The sequence below is a fragment of the Myxocyprinus asiaticus genome, chromosome 35 (genome assembly GCF_019703515.2).
Source record: "Myxocyprinus asiaticus isolate MX2 ecotype Aquarium Trade chromosome 35, UBuf_Myxa_2, whole genome shotgun sequence".
Classification (NCBI taxonomy): domain Eukaryota; kingdom Metazoa; phylum Chordata; class Actinopteri; order Cypriniformes; family Catostomidae; genus Myxocyprinus; species Myxocyprinus asiaticus.
In genome coordinates this window covers 20,487,956-20,511,396 of record NC_059378.1, presented here as the reverse complement: position 1 = coordinate 20,511,396, position 23,441 = coordinate 20,487,956, and the positions used below count along the sequence as shown (strand labels likewise).

General features: G+C 39.0%; 1 pseudogene; it reads right to left on the bottom strand.

The window, feature by feature from the left end:
- The window catches only part of LOC127425872 (tRNA pseudouridine synthase-like 1), a 45,432-nt pseudogene extending 29,662 nt beyond the window's left edge, over positions 1–15,770 (bottom strand).
- Between the last annotated feature and the right edge of the window lie 7,671 nt (positions 15,771–23,441).

The following is a 23,441-nucleotide window of genomic DNA, read 5'->3' as shown; positions in this document are numbered from 1 at the left end:
TCAGAATTGAGCCACATTATTATTACAGTCACTTGAAAAGAGAAAAATTTTATTTGATTACAGTTACACACCTGATAACATTAGTATAAGTGAACAGAACTGTTTATAAAGTCTCATAACACGTTCACTATGATGCTGTGAACTGTTTATTTACTATTGCCTTACTAAGACCTGCATCAATAGATAAATAATTTAACGTTAAGTTATAAGCTTTCATTTACCTTGGAGCAAATGTAGGTCTCCTTGCTTATGTTATACATGTTCATCTAGGAATGAGGGCTGACACCGTTTAATCCATAGCATGCTCTTCTCAAGATTTATTTAAAGATTTTTTTAAAAGAAAGAAAAAACATGTTGTGTATCCTCTCTAGGTACCTCGTGTCAAGTGACCCAGCAACAACTTTCTTATATTTTTGGATAATGTCTATACAATTCTGCTTAAAACTACTCAAACACACTCCTAAACTACTCAAACACACTTGGAAAAAGCAAATGCTTGTCAGAGAAACGGCAGATGCTTTTAATGCGAGGCTTAGCGAAGGGTTAGTTGTTTAAAAACTTGCCTACCAATTTCTTATGAAAAAGAAGGTTCAACCTATTTCAGATTAATCAAGACATTAAAGAAAATATTATAACATTGGTTTCCATGTTAGAAAAACATAACGTCACTCAAAATTCAACAACAGCCTTATATCATAACAATCAAATCTGGTAAAAATTTGTGGCCGTTTGAGGACAGAATGTAACGGAATGATAAGGAAATATATCTGAAATATATTAATTTATATCTCAAACACATTACATCATTGAGGGCTTTATTAGGAACACCTGTACGCCTACTTATTCACAGAGTTGGGAGGGTTACTTTTGAAATGTATTCCACTACAGATTACAGAATACATGCTGTAAAATGTAATTTGTAACATATTCCTTTAAATTACTCAAGGTCAGTAACGTATTCTAAATACTTTGGATTACTTCTTCAGCATTGGTAGATTTTTTCACTTGTTTTGACTATAAAAACTCTGCCAGTACAGTAAGATAAAATACAAGTCTAAATGATCTTGTTTTAAGGATTTTTAGATATTTTTACAGGAAAACAATAAAAAAATTATTAACAAAAATATAATTATTATCATTTTTTTTTTTTTTTTTGATAAAAAAAAATATGATCGTGCCTGGTAACATGTGCATGTAAAATGGCTAGAAATAGCATTTTAGCTTTGCATAAAGCTGATAATTTACACAGTTTATATTTCTATTTCTTCTGCTCCAATCTTACTTCAAACTTACTTCTCTGTCTGCTCGTTTGAATGTAAAACTTCATAAGAAAGTGTTTCACCACTGTTCAAATGCACTTTGGATCGCATCATTTATATGTATAAATGTTTTCCATCTGAAAGGACTAAATATTAAATTAAACAAATGACAATAAAATGCAAAGTAATCTCTTCAGTAATAAAATACTTTTTTAATGTAACTGTATTCTAATTACCAAAATAACTGTAATGGAATACAGTTAATTATATTTTGTATTTTAAATATGTAATCCCGTTACATGTATTCCATTACTCCCCAACCCTGCTTATTCATGCGATTATCTAATCAGCCAATCGTGTGGCAGCAGTGTAATGTATAAATCATGCAGATACAGGTCAGAAGCGTCAGTTAATGTTCACATCAGCCATTAGAATGGGGAAATGTGATCTCAGTGATTTCGACTGTGGCATGATTGTTGGTATCAGACGGGCTGGTTTGAGTATTTCTGTAACTGCTGATCTCCTGGGATTTTCACACACAACAGTCACTAGAGTTTACTCAGAATGGTGCCAAAAACAAAAAACATCCAGTGAGCGGCAGTACTGCAGACGGAAACGCCTTGTTGATGAGAGAAGTCAACAGAGAATGGCCAGACTGGTTCGAGCTGACAGAAAGGCTACGGTAAATCAGATACCCACTCTGTACAATTGTAGTGAGCAGAATAGCATCTCAGAATGCACAACACGTTGAACCTTGAGGCGGATGGGCTACAACAGCAGAAAACCACATTGGGCAGGCACTTTATTTGGACCAAAGTGTTGCTAAGAATGTGCTCAGTGAGTGTATATTGAACAAAGGAACATTTTAGGACTCACTTTATATTAGGTGTCTTTAACTACTATGTACTTTAGCATTTAATACAATGTACTAAATATGTACATACGTGTTGTTGCATTGTACTTACATTTAAAGTACCTTCATTTAATTACATCTGTAGTTACACTGTTAAGCTTACCCCTAAACCTACCACAACCCTTACCCTAAACCCTAACCAACTACACCTAGCCCTACTCCAGAAAAATATGTATTTACACAATAAATACATTATATTGTATCTATTTTAATGTTAGAACATAGTAGTTAAAGACACCTAATATAAAGTGGGACAACATTTTATGCATTGTTAAAACCGTTTTTAGTGGAACTAGTGCTTAATTTAAATAAACCTCTAGCCTGCCCCACATATTAAACTTTGCTTTTCCAAGCAATCTGGCAGACAATAAAATGGGGAAAAAATCTTGTCGACTTACACTTAAGGAGGGACCTAAGCCATATCTAGGGACCAGAATATCATATAGAGACTTGGGGAAGGGCTCTTTTGACTTCTGGAGACCCAGAAAACCCTAGCAGGACCTTGTAACCACCCAGTATACTGTAGAAATCAAACAGCAATACCTCGGCAATGGACTTGAGCCAGTAAGCAACCACCCAGAACACACTAACAACTGCATAGCAACACCATGGCAACCACCCAAAACACCCTTGCATTGTTGTGGTGAGTTAATAAAAAATAAAAAAAATTATTAGGTTTTTATTATATGTAAGGAATGACGTTTTTTTTTTTTTTTTTTTTTTTTGCTTTTTTTTCTAAACTGTTGTATTATTCTCCAACAAATATGTTTGTAGTATCAAAGAATTAATAAATAAATCATTTATATACAGTCAAAATGTGAAAATTACAATGTGAAAATTATTTATTACAATTATCACCGTAAATAGTTGAATAATTCTAACAGTGAGACATACTACACAGTAATTTTGCATTCAGCACAGTAATTAAGACATCTGCAAATTGCATCTTGGATACTGTATACTAGGGTTCCTAGCACCTGCTGTGAAGGTGCCCATTTGACTAAGTGCTCTTATGGATTAAACACTGCTGGGCCCCATCTCCATGAGTTATTTATTGGCTCCCAAAAACTATCAACTCTCCATTAAAAATTAATACAATACAATCCCATAAGACCTTTTAAGAGGACTAGTCTGTCACCATCAAACCTCCCTGAAGCACATGATAGAGGGCATTATTACAATTCATGAGAGCCACAGTATGGATATTAAGTATATTCTATGTTAAGTGTAGTGGTAGTGACAAATGAAGAACAAGTTCAAAAGTCATAGCACCTGCTGACATCCAACACTTACTGTGATGAGGACAGTCTACAGATGTAGTTTCAACTCCTATCTTTCTGCACGCATGTTAAAAAAATTAAAAAAATTATACTAGGGATGCATCAATATAAAAAGGTTGCTGATACTGATATCAGCTAGTCGATAATTGTTCTGATGTTATGGCCGTTAACCCATATATTAATTTGTATTTCAAAACCAAAAATACTGTTCACTCCAGTGTCAGAAATGAACTTTTCCTATTAAAGGGAGATATTTGGCCCCTGGAATTAATTTTCAGTGGCATTTTTTTTACCTTTATGAGGGCATTTTTTTTCTGACATAAAACGCACAATTGTATCAGTTATTTGAAATGGTCACAACAGTTTCTAAACGCATAACTATACTGTACTTAAACAGAATAGTATGAAATATATTTAATGTTAGATAAAAAGGGAGAATTCACTACAATGGCATTTTGCTCCCATATTTTTTAATAACTGTGGCATTTCTTTTACTTTTTGTGGCATTTGTATGCTAGGCCCTTAACCCTCTGTGATCTAAACATGGTTAAGCCAGACCAAATCTAAACTAGACAGAAAAGAGCACAGCAGCTAAAAGCATATTGTTTATATAACATATTCAATGACATATGTTATATTATCTTACATTGTCTTACAGTAACTTACAGCAGACTATCCCGATTCAGACGAGCCCAAACGCAGCATAATGTGATAAGTAGATCTTGAAATATTCCTCAGAGTGTACATGGAAAGACAATGCACAAAAGGGCATTCAACACACAGTGCGTGTGCTCGCATGTACACATGTCCGAGAACACATCCACATGTGTGCTTATCCAAAGGATTGGGATGCTCCTGTACACTTAATATTTCTTTATTATATTTTGTAGTCAAAGCAGCTTTACAGAAAATCATGCTTTAACAGAAAATGAAACTGTAATATTTATAAAGTCTTAGAATCATCATTGTGTAATTGTAAATTGTGTATAAAAATAAACAATTAAATAGTTAAATATTAACTGTATTTAGAACCCCAGTGAGCAAGCCGAAGGCGACAGTGGAAGGAAAACAAAACTCCATAAGACGCTGGTTAATGGAGAAAAATAACCTTGGGAGAAACCAGGCTCACTCTGGGTGCTAGTTCCCCTCTGGCTAACAGCATGACTATAATGCCAATATTAGTTATTTGTGTGCTATGCAAGTCATGGTTTAAAATTTGTAAATTAAGTAAGTGTTAAGGACCAGTGTTTAAACAAAGATTTTGTATGAACTGTTAGATTAATGACTAATGTCTTTGAAGTCCATCCTGGATTATCTGCAGAAGTTCAGATGCATTGTCCTTCGTTAGTTGGCTGATGAAGGCTTTTGTGTCATGGGAGGATACATTCTGCTGGTGTGTTTCTGTGTGTCTCCCTCGTGTTGTTGCTGGTGCAGAGTTAATCTCGCGGCAGCGTTGCCCAGCAACGCTCATTACCAACCGCTGCTTGATTAGCTCGGCACCTGCACATTATCTTCTCTCTCCCTTATAAGCAGCCCTTTTGTGTGAGTTCAGTATCGGATCGTTCTCTTGTTGTGCACTTTGTTACTCGTGTTCTCACGCTGTTCTCTGTATTTTTTTGTCTGGATATTTTTGCCTGTTTTCCTGTGCTACAGCCATTACCATCAGCTCCATTCACCAGGATTTCTTAACTCTGTTTCTCTCTGCTCCAGTCGTCGCCATCTCACACCCTGGAATATACATTACCACTACTCTCTCCCCGCTGCAGCTGCTGCCATTAGAGTCCTCCACCTTCATCATCTTCCAACTCGTCTCTGGACTGTTCTGTTGTTTGTGCTACTTCATATTTTTTCAACATATACCTGAAATTTTCACTCATTAAACATTGTTATATTTTTACCCCTGCGTCTGGGTCCTATTTATATCACGGCATAACGATCCGATCAGAATGGACCCAGCAGGAATCAGATACAACAATATCTTACCAACCAGGAATCACGCATCACCCAACAGGAGGAACTGGTTAAAACCACCAGGACGGCCATCGAGGCTCTGATGGCGCGACTCACCAAGCTCTCATCTATCGTCCAACAAAGTCCAGCACCCAGTGAGTCCCCTGCACCCACACCATCACCACCAAAGTCTATAGAACCAGCTATGCCGCCCACGCTTCAATCCGAACCTCGCATCATCCCACAAGCGGGCTATTCAGGTGAGCCAAATTACTGCAGAGCATTTCTGTCTCAATGTTCTCTAGCTTTTGCTTTGCAGCCATCTGCTTTTCCTACTGAAGGTTCCAAGGTGGCTTATGTCATCTCATTACTGTCGGGCTGAGCATGCCTTTGGGGTACGGCGGTGTGGGATCAGAAATATCCTTGTTGTTCCTCGTTCCAGTCATTTCCAGTGAGCTACTGAAGGTCTTCGACCATTCGGCGCGTGGCAGAGAGGCTGCCCGAGTATTAGCGGAACTACGTCAAGGTACTTTGTCTCTGATTACTCCATAGAGTTTTGAACATTGGCAGCCAGCTGTAACTGATCACATCATAGATGAGATTTACGCTCTGGACTTACCCAAGACCTTCGATGAGTTGGTCGACCTCGCCATTCAAGTGGACTCACGTCTTCAATGTCGCTCACGCTTGGCGATAGCTTCTCATCCAGAGCACACTCCCAGCATCTCTCTGCCACCTAGGAGTTCCTGTCTTCACAGTGCGATCAGCCAGTCATCAGAAGGAGAACCCATGCAGGTGGGCAGAGCTCAGTTGACCTGGGAGGAGAGGGATTGATGACGCACTCATGGTCTCTGCTTGTATTGTGGATCTGCTGGTCATAAGTTCTGCCCATTAAAAGACAGAGCCCACCAGTAGTCCAGAGGTTACTGGTGGGTGGATCTTCTCTACATAAACCCTCTTCATCTGCTCTCCTCCCGGTACAGCTGCAGTGGGATACCCTTCATCATTCCTGTCATGCCCTGGTAGACTCCAGAGCTAACCTCATCGATGCATCCCTGGTCATATCCCTCAAGATTCCTACCTCCACACTCCCGCAAGATTCCGGTCAATACCCTCTGTAACACTCAACTCACCGAAATCACCCAGGTCACCACCACCATCAGACTCATCGTTTCCGGTATCCACAATGAACTCTTTCTATGTCATTGACTCTCCCCTGGCTCCAGTCATCTTAGGTCACTCCTGGTTATCCTCACACAATGCCCACATCGACTGGTCCAGAAACAAAATATTGGCTTGGAGCATTTACTGTCATTCTGCTTGTCTTTTGTCTGCTCCTTCCCCTGTGTCTTGTTCTGTGTTGCAGGATGAACTGGTGGATGTTTCCCGCATTTCTGTGGAGTACCACGACCTGAGAGAGGTGTTCAGTAATCCCCTGCTGCTTCTCTTCCTCCGCATCATCCCTACAATTGCGCTATTGACCTTAAGGCAGGTACGTGTCCCCCTAAGGGTGGTTTATACTCGCTCTCAGCTCCTGAGAGGGAGGCCATGGAGAAATACATTTCCGATTCTCTGGCAGCTAAGACCATTAGGCCCTCTTCTTCCCCTGCTGGCGTGGGGTTCTTTTTCGTGGATAAGAAGGATGGTTCCCTTCTTCCCTGTATTGACTATCGTAAGCTGAACGACATCACGGTGAAGAACACTTACCCTTTGCCATTGATGTCTTTGGTGTTCGTATGTCTGCAGGGAGCCAACTTTTTCACGAAATTGGATCTCCGCAACGCCTATCATTTGGTCTGTATAAGGGAGGGCGATGAGTGGAAGACTGCTTTCAACACCCCTAGGGGGCAATTTGAGTACTTGGTTATGCCTTTTCGTCTAGCCAATGCCCCCGCAGTCTTCCAGGCTCTCGTTAATGATGTGCTGAGAGATATGGTTGATCAGTTTATTTTTGTCTACCTGGATGACATTTAGATTTTTTCCCCATTCTCTCCAGAAACATGTTCAGCACATCAGACGAGTGCTCCAACGGCTGCTAGAGAATGGGCTGTATGTAAAGGCTGAGAAGTGAGAGTTCAACTCCCGATCAGTACATTTTCTGGGATTCATTGTGTCACTGGAGGGAATTCAGGTAGATCCAGCTATGGTTAAGGCTGTGGTGGATTGGCCAGCCCCAGATTCTCGCAAGGCCCTGCAGAGACTCCTGGGTTTCGCCAATTTCTACCACCGTTTTATTCGCAATTACAGCCAACTAGCTGCGCCTCTGACTGGTTTCACCTCTGCCAAAACTGGTTTTGGTGGTCTCAGGAGGCCGAATTAGCCTTCACCAAACTCAAATGCCGCTTTGTTTCGGCCCCAATTCTAATCAACCCGATCCTTCTCTTCAGTTTGTGGTAGAGGTGGATGCATCGGATGTGGGGGTAGGTGCAGTATTCTCCCAACGAAGTCCCTCTGATGACAAAATGTATCCATGCACCTTTTACGCCCATCATCTTTCTCCCACTGAACGAAATTATGATACTGGCAACCATGAGCTGCTGGCTATCAAGTTAGCCTTGGAGGAATGGCACCATTGGTTAGAGGGGTCTGGGGTACCTTTCATCGTCTGGACCGATCATAAAAACCTTGAATACATCTGTTCTGCTAAACGTCTCAATTCCAGGCAGGCTCGGTAGGCTCTTTTTTTAGGTCGTTTTGACTTTACCATCTCTTACCGTGCAGGTTCTAAGAACATCAAACCAGATACCCTGTCTCGTATTTTTGATCATTCAGAGCGACCGACCTCCTCAGATTCCATCATTCCTACCGAAATGGTGGTGGCGGCGGTTTCTTGAGAGATCGAGTTGAAGATCCACATGGCCTTACGTGGGGTAATGCCCCTGTCTAAAACCCCACCAAGTTGGTTGTTTGAGTCGGATTCAGTTCGCTCAGACATCATCCATTGGGGCCATTCTTCCAAGTTAGCCTGCCATCCTGGAGTCGGGTGTACCCTGGCTCTAGTTAAGCAGAGGTTTTGGTGGCCATCCATGGGCCGTGATGTTCACCTATTTGTTGTTTCCTGCTCTGTCTGTGCTGTTTCCAAGTCTTCCTGTACCCCTCCAGCTGGACTCCTTCAACCACTGTCGGTGCCTTTGAGATCCTTGTCCACATAGCCCTTGATTTTGTTACAGCCCTTCCCCCCTCCCGTGTACGTTGTAGGTCAAAAAGTGTGGCTTTCTTCTAAGGATATTCCTATGCTTTCAGTTTCTAATAAACTTGCTCCCAAATTTATTGGCCTTTTTACTGTTACCAAAATCATTAGCCCAGTAGCATTTCATCTCAAATTACACCCAGCGTACAAAAAGATTCATCCCACTTTCTACGTTTCCAAAATTAAACCGGTCATTCATTCTCCCATTAATCCGCCTGCCCCTGTTCCCCCACCGCTGTGCCTCGTAGACGGGGAACCCGCTTATTCGGTCAAGCGTATTCTGGATTCTAGACGGAGGGGGCGCAGTTTCCAGTACCTGGTGGACTGGGAAGGTTACGGTCCAGAGGAGAGGAGTTGGGTCCGGGCCCGGGACATACTTGACCACTCTCATTGACAGCTTCCATCAGCAGCAGGTCACCCATCCTGAGCATGCCGAGAGGAGGAGGTACAGTCATGGAAGGATTCATTCTGCTGGTTTGTTTCTGTGTGTCTCCCTCGTGTTGTTGCTGGCGCGGAGTTAATCTCGTGGCAGCGTTGCCCAGCAACGCTCATTACCAGCCGCTGCTTGATTAGCTCGGCACCTGCACACTATCTTCTCTCTCCCTTATAAGCAGCCCTTTTGTGTGAGTTCAGTATCGGATCGTTCTCTTGTTGTGCGCTTTGTTACTCGTGTTCTCATTCTGTTCTCTGTATTTTTTAGTCTGGATATTTTTGCCTGTTTTCCTGTGCTCCAGCCAGTACCATCAGCTCCATTCACCAGGATTTCTCACCTCTGTTTCTGTTATCCGATGTCTTACAGTTGGAGTTGGCATCAGTTCATCCTCTCAACTATTCTAATCATTTCATTTGCAATGGCTGGACACTTTATACTGGGAACACCACAGGTGTAACAAATTACAATAAAAACCAATAAAATGTTATGAAAATTATCTAAAAAAAATGTGTGTTCAGATACTCTGTTTGAACAAAGTCATGGAATTTTATTCCAACTGGATGAAATAAACTACAGTTTTCAGGAAAAAATTAATCGGTCAGTTTTGACAGGAACACAATATAAGGGTTAAAGGGTTTATGTTCATCACAGCATCAGAGGATTAACCTTCCTGAAGATTCTGTGTGAAGGCGACTTCGTAAAAGCAATTTACAGAACATTTATTACAGCAACAGTCCCCCTGGAGGAACCAGGATTAATTAGCTGACACTATGGAAGCAGGGGATCCTAGTAATTATCCAGTCCATAAATTGCTTCTTTAGGGATTTTAATTTTTGGATTACTAGCTCTTTGACAACTAAACTACCTCCGAACCCTTCAAAGTTCCATGACTGTACAACAGATTTTAATTACGTTGCCTTAAGTTGCGCTATATGCAGGGCTTGATTTGAGGGGGGATGGAAGGGGATGCCATCCCCCTTGTTGCAAGAAATACCAAAAAGCATCCCCTTTGTAAAACCACCATCCCCCCTTACCGTCCCCTTTAGATCAATTGTATCATAGATTACTTAGAACTAATCATGCAAGTAAAATATTTAATTTTCTACGTTTGATAAATAACCGGTTTTAAATAAGAGTGATAGCCGGTCAGAAATATATTTCGACATGTCTGAGGTTTCGTGCTCTTTCAAAAATGGCCAAGAGAACAGTTTTTTGTCTTTATTTAAAAAGAAGAGAACAGAATGTAAGATATTGCTATGACAAGTGTACAACATGTACATGTTTTTAATTCAACAAATTTTCAGGGTTTCGTCCATAAAATGCTTTTGTGTGTAGAACAACTTTTTTACACCACTTTAAGCATCCTTCAGAGAAACCGCCCAAACTTCCTTTACTAGTTCGGTTATTGGAGTAGAAAAAATGTGTCTGTGACAGTGTGCGAGCGATCTAGAATTTTATTTTTATTTTTGTTCATGATCATAACGTGGATTCTTTTCACAAAATTCATCATAAAATACAATAACAGAGGGTAACAGGTGCATATTATGGCCAAGTGTTAATGAAGTGATGCTCATTTTTGTCCAGACCTTTTAAAAAAATGCAATTTACACAAACCATTTACTTGAAAACACCACTTCTATGATGAGCATGTTTCCAATTTCTGAGTTTAAAGTTATATTGCTATTTCTTCTGGGGCTTAAAGTAAAAAATGTCTCATTAAAAGCTAAAATTCCTGAAACAATAAACGTTGGCATGACTAGTGCAGTCATTCATATGTTATTGTTATTTAAAAAAAAAAAAAAAAAAAAAAAAAAGTGTTCTAAAATATAATTCATATTTAAAAACACTTTTGTCCACAAAATCAAAGTCATTGGGTGAAACCAACATGGTAGCCATTTTGTTGTTTATGTTGACCATAAAAACCATAAAACAGACCTTCAAGACTGAGCGTGAAGTTTTACATTGTCATTGTCACATTGACATTTTTATGAAAAGGCACATTTGGTTCATGTGGTGTAACCCTGAGAAAACTTCTGATATTCTTGACTCAAAAATTCATAATATTTATAAAAATATTTTTTTACCTTGAAAAATGTGTTTGAAAACTTTTTGGAAATTAATGATTAAGTTGTTTATACTCTCATGTATTCAAGGTGCAATGAAAGTATTATAATACCTTTTACTTGATGCTTACACCACATCACACATGATTATTATTATTATTTTTATTTTTGTTTTTAAAAATGTATGAAACCAAATTGGACACAAAGATGACATTTCTGAGAACATGACACAACACTCTCCACACTGAAAGAGAGAAAGCGGTAAGGGCGCTTGCACCTGAGCTAGATTATGTCTAACACCCGTCTCTAATTCCAGTGAGCATGGGGAGAGCGTAATATAAGCAGCCACACCACCAGCAGAGGGGGAGAGAGAGTCTGGGTCCAGAAATCTGTTTGTGAAGCTAATGAGTTATTGTGAAGCTGTAAACCAGAAAAGTTGCCAGTTAAAAGAGCGTTACCTGTGACTGAAGAAACCTGGTTCCCGTGTCCTCCTTCCCTCTTGTTGTGAAGTCTTTACAGACACTATTTGAAACAAGCACTTATAAATATTATAATATTAATGTGTATGTATACATTTTTATTTTTACATTTTACAATTTATACATTACTAATAATAACACATTTGCATTTCTGACTTCTGATTTTCTAAAACCAGTGTAAACATGAACTAAAGATAATACACTTCAAATGTGGTGCAAAAACAAACAGCTTTTTAAATCCCTTAACTCACTCTTAACTTACAGACTCTGGTTTCAAGTGGAAGTTTATGGCGTCAGTCAGGTCTTGCTCAAGCAGAGGTGGTTTGTCTCCTCTTCTCTGGATATCTACATGAGCAGAGTTACACAGGGTGTGCACACCAGAGTCTGTTCTACTGGAGATGACCACTGATACATCATTAACCAGCTTTAGTTTTCGCACTGCTCTCTACACAGAAAGAACAAACATCTGTTTTTCAGAAACTGCCTTGAATTGAGAGGGTTTACAAGCAGTTTTAAAAAAATTTTTTTGATTTAACATAAGGCTTTGAACACCTTCTGAGTTAATTTTTCAGATGTTTCATATCTCTTCAAAGACAATTTCATTATATTTATCTTAGCAATATTATAATAAAATACTAAGGTATTAAGTATTCAGTGCTGTGTAATACTGACTGAAAGGATACAAATAAATAAATAAATAAATAAAACAGTCCAAAAAAAATTACAATATATAATCAATTTTGGAATTCAGACTATGCATAACTACAGGTGGTAAATCAAGCTATCTCTGGTTTTCTGAATACAGCAATGCAGGTAATCTCCATCAGAACATCTGATACGAGTGCAGAGATACTTGACTGCCATGTCTTAGTGGAGTTTTGTTCAAGGGGAATATGGTTTCCTTCAATGAATGGATATGGAAACTTTGAGACATCAAACTTACAGAGAGCATGAGGAATGGCATGATTTTTTGGCATTTTGTTCACAATGCACTTCTTGCTGTCCTCACGTATAGCCCCTTAAACTCTATGGACCTGCCGGCACTTAAAACGTTTAAAGTCCCCGGATACATAAGTCAGGTATATGCAGGGTTGGGGAGTAACGGAATGCATGTAATGGGATTACGTATTTAAAATACAAAATATAAGTAACTGTATTCCACTACAGTTACAATTTAAATAATTGGTAATTGGAATACAGTTACATTCAAAAGTATTTTGATTACCGAAGAGATTACTTTGCATTTTATTGTCATTTGTTTCATTTAATATTTAGTCCTTTCAGATGGAAAACATTTATACATATAAATGATGCGATCCAAAGTGCATTTGAACAGCCGTGAAACACTTTATAATGTGTTACATTCATACGAGCAGACAGAGAAGTAAGTTTGAAGTAAGTTTGAAGCAGAAGAAATAGAAATAAACCTGGTGTAAATTGTCAGCTTTACGCTAAGTTAAAATGCTATTTTTAGCCATTTTACATGCACATGTTACCAGGCACGATCATATTTTTTTTTTATTAAGAAAATTCACATTGGATCATAATTTTTTTTTCTAGTAAAACCTTGGATATTAGGGCAAAAATCATATTCTTGGTCATTTTTTTATTGTTTTCCTGTAAAAATATCTAAAAATCCTTAAAACAAGATCACTTAGATTAATCTTGTTTTAGAAACAACACAGCATAAAATATTTAGGTTTTTCAGAGAATGTATTTTTAATGTGTATTTTGTCTTACTGTACTGGCAGAGTTTTTATAGTTAAAACAAGTGAAAAAATCTACCAGTGCTGAAGAAGTAATCATTCGTCAAAGTATTTAGAATACGTTACTGACCTTGAGTAATCTAATGGAATGTTACAAATTACATTTAACAGCATGTATTCTGTAATCTGTAATGGAATACATTTCAAAAGTAACCCTCCCAACCCTGGGTATATGTGGTAACATTTGAAAGCTTAGAATCTGAACTTTTCCTAGAACACCATCACTTTAGCATATATGTTACATAAAATTACAAAATAAGGGCTGAACACATCTGCGTCGAAAAAAAGCACCACCTAGAGCTAATGTAGTAGAAATATTAATATGAATATAAAAGTCTTTCACATAGCACTTAAATGGACAATTCAGATGAAAGCACTCATTCTCAGGAATATTTTTTGCCTTAATACCATGGTTCAAAAGACTTTCAAAAGAATTACAAAGTAAATATGATTAATTAAGACATCAAATAATACATCTCATTTATGCACCGATCACTGCTTAATATCTGCTTTTACCTTAGGCAGTTTTTTTAAAAAATGAGCCATTTTTTACTTGTCTGTGTGCTTGCTTGGGTGAATAATCCAATGTTATATTTTAGAAGTCCAGAACAAAATATACAGTCCAGCAGGACAAGCGTGCTAAACATGCTAAACTTAACATGCTATTGTTATTATATATCATCGCAAAGGGGACGATCTCAGCTTTCTAACACCTAGATTGATCTTCTAGTCCACTCAGGGGCCGAGATATACAATGAAACAAAGGGGGTGGTGTATGAACTTAAAATTACACTGAATGTCTATGGACAAGCACATCTGTGAGGGATGAAATGCATTAGAGCGCCACCTACATTTCATATCTGCATATTGTGATGGAAGGTGATAGAGGAAAAAATATTTTTCCTTGTACTTGCCATCTAGTGGAATGAAATAAGACTTTTTAAAGGGAGATAGAGTCACGCTATTGGGAAGGATGAGACGAGAATGTGGGGTTGCAACAGCAGAACTATTTATATGTATTATATCCAGAGGAAGAGGAAAAAGAAACAACGATGAAAATCAAACACTTGAGCAAAAAGGAAACAAAACGCTACAGCGGTTTGCTGGCTAAACATGTACGTCACACTCTTACATGAACAAACCAACAAACAAACAAGAACTGACCAAGACTAAGGGAAACATGAGGGCTATATATACAAATTAAGATTAATGAATAAACTAGAGAGAGCTGGAAGTAATCAGGGAACAAATCAGGAAAACAGACATGGCAAGGAAAAACTTCAAACTAAGAGTCCTAGGTTACTTCAACATAAGAGTCTCTGAAAACAGAAAGATGTATTGTGACAGATAGAGTGAAGAGAACCACAATTACATGCTTACAAAGTTAGGACAATTTTTTTTTTTTCTCATAAGATTGTAAACATACTATATTATTTATGAATAATTGGAGTCTTTTTTTATTTATTTTTTTTGCAATTAGTCCACAGTATGTGTGAATGGTAGCTTTTAAAATTGAGTGTGAAAAATGGCAGGCGGCAGTCCAAAAATGCACCAGTTTTTAAGGGACAAGAATTCTACACACAGTCTTTTTGACATTAATGTATTTATTAATATACATCTGTATGATGGCTCTCGTGACATTGTGAGATTATATGTATATTTTTCTGGCTTAGAGTGATATATTTGAAGTTTCAACTATAGAGGCAGTCATATACAATCTGATTTTGAGCAATCATTCTTGACTGAAATATTCAGGTTAGATGTCTTACACAAAACAGAGACAATTAACATCATGCAACAGGAACTATCTGTCTTGCCAATAGAACAGAATCAAAAAGAAGGATTTAACCGCAGAATGGCTAGTTATATTCCCATTCCAAATGAAATCTAATTTTGATGTGCAAACATATTGTTATGAGGACTATAACAGATGTTTTCAGACAAGAATCTGAATGCAGATCCTCTGAGTAACCACTTGCAATGGTAAGATTTCAGTGTTGAACAACAGATATATTGTGCCAACCACAGTCTGCCCAAACAGACTTCTAATGGGCATTTTGAACACAATTTCTTACAGAAAAGTAAAAAAAATTAATAATAATTACATCAAGCCACTCTGAGTTTCTGAGCAGTTAGTAGAGTCACAATGGGAAAAACTGTCTGAGAAACCATGACCATAATCAGACATGCAACAAATGTTTCTGACTGTCAAGCGGAGACTGACCTCTAAATGATTTTGAACTCCCTCTACAGCCTGATGGGCTGGTGTTTTCATCACACCACTGTGGAGAGAATGACATTCAGACATATAACATGTGTTGTTATTATAACAGCTTTATAACTAAGACATCGTGTCTGTTGTTGTCATGTACACAGACCTGTATTTTGTCCCTGCATACTGGAAAAATATTACATAACGGGCAGTGCATGATTGCATGTTTACCAGTCTGTTCAGTTTTGCACACTACGAGGTGTTAACAGGATTGAAAAGCAATAATGAACGTATCCTACATAACATAAATAACGATTTTTGTAATTGTCATTAAACCTGAATAGTGTCCTAATATACAAGAACACCAATCATGTTAAACAGCTCTTCGGAATGGTCGTGTGTAAAAGGGATCCCTCGCTCGTCAACTTCTCGTGCATGTGCATTCTGTTAAGATGCTTTCGCCTGTGCTTTTTTGCTCGCATCTTAGCGTATTAATGAAGGAAAGCATTCGAAGTTTCAATAATATCAATAATATAACATTATTATTATTATCATCATCATTATCATAGAGTGTAAATACCTAGGTGAATGCACTAGGTGTAAATACCTGCCACACAGTTCATCTTTTTGCACTGAAATAGTCTGGTGGAAATTAAACAAAACTGACTCTTGACTGTCTCTGCAATGGTTTAGTGTGATAAGGTGGCGTGAACCTGCTTTTTCTGTGCGGAAAACCTGGGTTCTAATCCTCCTTTTGACCTAGTTTTCCCCATCCTGTTTTCTGTCTCCACTCTTAATATTTTTCTTTAATACTACTTATACTAATAAATAAAATGAATATAAAGGTTGATTTCTTTGCAGTGATAGGGTGGTGTAGGGTGTCTGTGGAAATAAACACACTGCAGTGATGCCCTGTAACTATTTAATTAGGGGTGCAAATAGTATCTGTCTTACACTATTTGCACTTAGTGCAAATAGCCTCTGCCTTAAGAAGAAGAAGAAGAAGAAGAAGAAGAAGAAGAAGAAGAAGAAATCCTATTGTATTCATGAAATCTCATATAGTATCCCATGTTTCGCTATCATCCCTTTCCCAAAGAACCCAAGATCAAAGGAATTAATGACTACAGACCCGTCGCAATGACATCATTGAGAGACTGATGTTGGCCCACCTGAAGGACATCACTGGACCCTTTCAAGATCCCCTTCAATTTGCTTATAAAGCAAACAGTTCTGTGGATGATGCAGTCAACATGGGTTTGCCTCATATCCTGCAACATCTGGACAGACCAGGGACATATGCAAAGCTCCTTTTTGTGGACTTCAGTTCATCTTTCAACACCATCATCCCAGCTCTCCTATGGAATATATGAACCCAGCTCTCTGTTCCCATGTCTATATGCCGTGGATCACTAGCTTTCTGATGGACAGGCAGCAGTGAGACTGGGGAAATACACTTCCAGCACATATACGATCAGCACTGGTGACCCCAGGGATGTGTGCTCTCCCCACTACTCTTCTCCCTGTATACAATTGACTGCACCACCAATTACCCCTTTGTCAAGCTCCTGAAGTTTGCAGACCACACTACTGTCATCAGCCTCATCCAAGATGAGGATGAGTCTGCATACAGAAGGGAGGTTGAAAGTCGGTTGGACAGAGTGGCAGTTTTTGAGAAGATGTCACATGGACAGCTGGGCAGTTTGGATGCTTATGATAGGAAGTGGAGCACTTATTTGGCCTTCCAAGAAGGTTGCCAGGGAGGAGCAGTGGAGAGGGACAATTCAGATTGAATATACATTATGTATGTTGGTTAATATGTGGAACCCTTTTTCTTTTTTGTGGGTTAATTTTATATGTCTTTTTATGTCATCGAGGATTTTCTTTGGACTCTCTGTTTGTATGTGTTATAACCGCTGCCTCGACCTCGCATAAGCATCGGCTATAAATCAGATTTTTAGGGAAGTAACCCACTAACCCACTAACTATTTACTATATGGGCTATATACTGATAAAAGTTGATTCTATGTATTCATGTGCTGTTTGTTTTAGTTTGAGTTTGAGTTTGGAATCAATATAAATTGTTAATGACCAAAAAAAAAGAAGGGAGGTTGAACGGTGGGCTCACTGGTGCAGTCATAACAACCTGGAGCTCAACATGCTCAGAACAGTGGAGATGATAGTGGACTTTGGGAGGAACACCCTAACATTGACCCCGCTCACCATTCTAAACAGCACTTTGGCAGCAGTGGAGTCATTCAGGTTCCTGGGCACTACCATCTCACAGGACCTGAAGTGGGAGGCCCACATTGACTCTCCTCCGCCAGCTGAGGAATTTCAACCTGCCACAGGCGCTGCTAATCCAGTTCTACTCAGCAGTCATTGAGTCTGTCCTCTGTACTTCAATAACTGTCTGGTTTGGTTCGGCTAAGAAATCGGACATCAGAAGATTACAAAGGACAGTTTGGACTGCTGAGCAGATTATTGGTTCTCCCCTTCCCACCCTCCAAGAACTGTACACATCTAGAGTGAGGAAAAGGGCTGGAAAAATCACTCTGGACCACACTCACCCAGCCTACTACCTTTTTGAACTGTTGCCTTCTGGCTAACACTACAGAGCACTGAGCACCAGAACTGTCAGGCACAAGAACAGTTTTTTCCCTCAGGCTATCCATCTCATGAACAGTTAAAAACTATACTTTAATTACATGCAATACACAGCCTAGTCAATTACATTATTTAACATATCCTACCTCTTCTGCATTACATTCCCTTGCACTGTATATAACAGATTTGGATTTGTACATACTATATATATGTTTTTGTCTTATTGTGTATTTCTATATATACTTATATTTCTATACACTTTTTTTATTATTCTATTTTTTTATTATTATCTCTGTCTTGCTGTAGTATTGTTTGTGCACTGGAAGCTTCTGTCACCAAGAAAAATTAATTGTATGTGGAAGCATACTTGGCAATAAAGCTCATTCTGATTCTGATGTTTCTTGGATACAGTAATATTTTGACATAAGTTCATGTTAAGGCACATACTGTATTACTTTAAATCAGGGGTTCTCAATGGGGGCATTTAAAGGATGCCAGGGGGCGCTGAGAGCAAATTAGTAGAGAGGGGGACGTTAGGTTACAAATGGGGGGCATTTATCAGTCATAATAATCAAATCTATCATCAATCTATATTCCTCTTTGCATTAAAAATTTTATCTAGACTTATATCAGTTAATTCTCAATTATACGGGTTGGTGCTCATTTGTACCGTGGTTCATCTTATTTTTAAGTCTAGCGATGCATCTGAAGTATCTGATACCCAGGCAGAGGCACACCCTCGGCTAATGCACGTGTATGGCTCTATGGATGGATACGGCTCAATGGACAGAGCAGCGAGAGCGCAAAGCTCTTAAAGATTGAGCTCTTAAACTAGGGTGGCCAAACATCCCGTTTTTCCCAGGAAAAACAGTGGCTTTCTCAGTCACTAATCAAAGGTAGCCAAGGATACAGCTTGTCAAAACAATAAAATCACACAGTGTTATTTGAAGTACATAATTGGATTAAACTATCCAATCACAATCCCCCATCGATAGACGTACAGTTAGTGAATTGATTGAAGAGTCAGTTTGAAAGAGCACACAGATGAAATTGCGGCTGGAAAACTGTTAAGGAAGCTTGTATGTACATTTAATGAGGATCTTCAAAAAGAGTTATATTTCTAAAAAAGGAGTCAAAGACAGAGTCTAGTAAAGTGAGATGTGAGATTTGTGGAGCTCGCTTTTCCATCGCCCAAGGAGGCCATTCCAACATCGTACAGCATGTTCATACAAAAAGGCAGTTGGATTCCTTGGTTGAAGCTGGTGACATGTGAGCAGATGATTTCTTTTGTGCAGTGAGAAACTTTTATTCAGCATTGATGGATTACCTCTAAAATTGGAGCCGCTCATTGGAGAACACAGAAAACCTTGAGTGGGCCCTACTGAGAGATATCCCAGAGTGGAAAGACATTCAGAGCAGCCTCGAACGCTTCTACTCCAGAATCCCCGCTCTTAATTTGATTGACGAAACCAAGCTCTCTGATGAGTGGGCTTGCGCGAAAAACATTGTCACTCATCGCATCACTGAGTGGAACATGAACAAGACGGCCATGTCTGAGAGTTGGACAGACGCTTTTCATGAGCTGTAGAACAAGACCATCAAAGTCATGAAGGCAATGCTTTTCGTACATCTTAATTTTGGACTGGACTGCACTGCATTTTACAATAAACTCTTGAAAGACAAGTGCACACTGAGAAAAATTGCTGCCAGCAAAAAGTACAAGGTGACATCAGTTACAGATGCGGATGCACCTTCTACTTCGCATTGATCTGCGCCTAGGTAATTATACGTCAATTTAATTTTTGCTGGGAGGGGGCTGTCCCCTTCTCCACAAGCAGGAATCTGGTCAACCTATCTTAAACACACAGCTTTGTGAGAATCAGTGAGAATCAAGGCGCGAGAAACGGAAACTATTTGAATTCGGCACAGAATTCTACATCACCACCCTTGAATCTACTATAGTAACACTTACTCTACTTTAGGCAGAAACAGATTGATAATAAATATTATCATATCACTACTTCAGCTAAATTAAATTTGCCATAGGCTACATTAGGGGAATATAATACATTTTTGTTACAACTTATAAATATTTAGATTTTGTATTTATTGTTTTTACATGTGTTTAGAGTAGGTCTACTGTTTATAATTACAAAAATGCCATAGTTTGTTTTATAGAAATCATGTAACATCTAACCATGGTAGTGAAGATCCATGCTTTCATGTGTTTCAAATACCACTGTTACAACTATGAAAATAAATAATGAATGAATAAATTACAATTTTCAAAAAGGCAAATGTAAAATATATTAAAAATATAAATTTTATTATTAGTTTCTGTCTTCGCATTTTCATTTTATATTCCCCAGATATAGCCCTCCATCTGCTTGAATTAAAGAAACGCAAGGTTTGCTCTCACATTCATGATGCGTAAGCCTGCTGAATTAATTAACAAAACATTAAAATTATGCAATGCATCAAAGTCGCATTGAGCAAATTAAGCAAATAATACAAATATTGAGTTTTGTGTTTTATATTTATTTTTATTTTTTTTTTAATTTAATTTTATTTTTTTGTACAACAAAGTCTCCACTTTCAATTTGTCACATAAGATTTAAACCACTGCTTTAAATCTTAGATTCTGTTATTGTGACTTAATTGACATTAATAGTAATTCATGAATAAAAAAGTGTTTGTGTTGAAGAAACTAGCTGCTGTTTAAAGACGTTTATCTCTTTTAGAACTGGAAAATGTAAGAGACAAACAGTTCAATTTTTGTTTCATTTGACCAGAGGACATATCTCCTATCATAAGATCTTTGTCCCCATGTGCACTTACAAACTGTAGTCTGGATTTTTTATGGTGGTTTTGGAGCAGTGGCTTCTTCCTTGCTGAGCAGCCTTTCAGATTATGCTGACATAGGGCTCGTTTTACTGTGGATATAGATACTTGTATACCTGTTTCCTCCAGCATCTTCACAAGATCCTTTGCTGTTGTTCTGGGATTGATTTTCACTTTTTGCACCAAACTATGTTCATCCCTAGGAGACAGAATGCGTCTCCTTCCTGAGCGGTATGATGGCTGCATGGTCCCATAGTGTTTATACTTGCATACTATTGCATGTACAGTTGAACATGGTACCTTCAGGCATTTGGAAATTTCTCCCAAGGATGAACCAGACTTGTGGAGGTCCACAATTTTTTTTTTCTTGGCTGATTTCTTTTGATTTTCCCATGATGTCAAGCAAAGAGGCACTGAGTATGAAGGTAGGCCTTAAAATACATCCACAGGTACACCTCCAATTCAGTACACCTCCTATCAGAAGCTAATTGTCTAAAGGCTTGACATAATTTTTTGGAATTTTCTAAGCTGCTTCAAGGCACAGTTAACTTAGTGTATGTAAATTCTGACCCACTGGAATTGGTAATTGGGAAAAATTACTCATGTCATGCACAAAGTAGATGTCCTAAACGACTTGCCAAAACTATAGTTTGCTAATATTAAATCTGTGAAGTGGTTAAAAAATGAGTTTTAATGACTTCAACATAAGTGCATGTAAACTTCTGACTTCAACTGTATATACACATGAAGACTAATGACTAAATGAGAGACAATGAGGGATGAAATCAGGAACACAGGCTTGACAAGGAAGACCAAAATACATTTCAACATAAGAGTCCTTGGACACGGTGACGCCATGTGAGGTTCGGACATGTGAACGGCGAGCTAATTTTAATACTTTTTGTGTCATAAACCAGTGAGATTCAATACACCTGATCCATAACTGTTCTAGGAGGACAATATGCCAAATAATTCAAAATCCTCAGGCTCTGGAGAAAATAAAAGACACTTACGTGCTCAAGCTGATGCCCTCAAGTTTAGAGGGATGGACGCCGGTTGGCGCTGTCGTGCATGGGGATAATGCGCATGTTTTCTTTTTATTGTTTGTTTGGTTCAGGGGGGAAGTTTGGGGTTTGATTGTTGCACTATTGTGGAATGTGGTCTTTATAATTTTATTTTTGACACACAATCTATTTTTTCTAATGTGTCAAAATGTCAAATTTTGACACATATGAGTGGATTGTCTCTCTCCATGTGGAATGTGAATGGGTTGGGGCACCCCATAAAAAGAAGGAAAGTTATTTCTCTTCTTAAATGTAAGAAATATGATATAGTGTTTCTTCAAGAAACGCATCTTTCCACGCAGGAAGCTGAAAAATTTGGGAAGATATGGGGTGGGCATGTTTTCTTTAGTTCTGGCTCAAATGAGAGCAGGGGAGTCATAAAACTGATAAGTAAGCATCTACAATTAAAATGTCTTAAACAGATTAAAGATAAATTAGGAAGAGTCATTATTGTTTTAGCAGAAATTCAGGGGCAAAGGTTGATTTTGGCTAATATTTACGCACCTAACACTGATGGTCAGGGCTTTTTTATAGATCTTAAAGGGATGCTGCAAGCCGCTGGCACCCTTCATGATATAATATTGGGAGAAGACTTTAATCTATTGATGGACTCAGTCCTTGATCATAGTGAAGCAAAAGTGTGTAAGACCCCTAGAGCAACACTGACGTTTCACAGGATGTGTAAAATCTTGGTCTTACAGATATTTGGAGACTTTTGAACCCATCTGGTAGGGACCAAACAGACCAGGAAGGATCCGGAGGATGATTATGAGGCCAAGGAGGAGTTGGCAGATGATCAGGAGGCCAGGGAGGAGCCTGCGGAAAATTAGGAGGCATGGGAGGGGTCTCCAGGAAGGGAGCAGGTTCTGGAGGTTTGGGAGTCGGCTCCAGCCAGGGAGAGAGGTCCAGCGGTTTGGGAGGCTGCTCCAGGAAGGTTAAGTGGTCTGACGGTTTGGGAGGTAGCTCCAGGAAGGCAACTGGCTGAAGATCAGGACACCAGGATGGAACCGGCCGAGCCATCGGGGGCGGAGCCATAAGGGTTGGAGCCACTGGTGGGGAAGACCCATGGGGCGGAGCCACAGTTCCAGGATGTTGAGTCTCAGGAGGCAGAGCGGATAGAGCAGCTGGAGGATAAGGGATTTGAGAATCAGGAGGAGAAGCCGGAGGTGGAGCGGGCAGATCCGCAGGAAGAGCAGGGATTTGAGTTTCAGGAGGAGTTGGAGTCAGAGTGGGCGGAGCTGCTGGAGGAGCAGGGATCTGAGTCTCAGCAGGAGGAGCCGGAGGCGGAATGGGCGGAGCCGCTGAAGGATCAGGGATTTGAGACTCAGGAGGTGGAGCCAGAGGCAGAGTGGGCAGAGCCACAGGGAATTGAGTCTCACACTGAGTG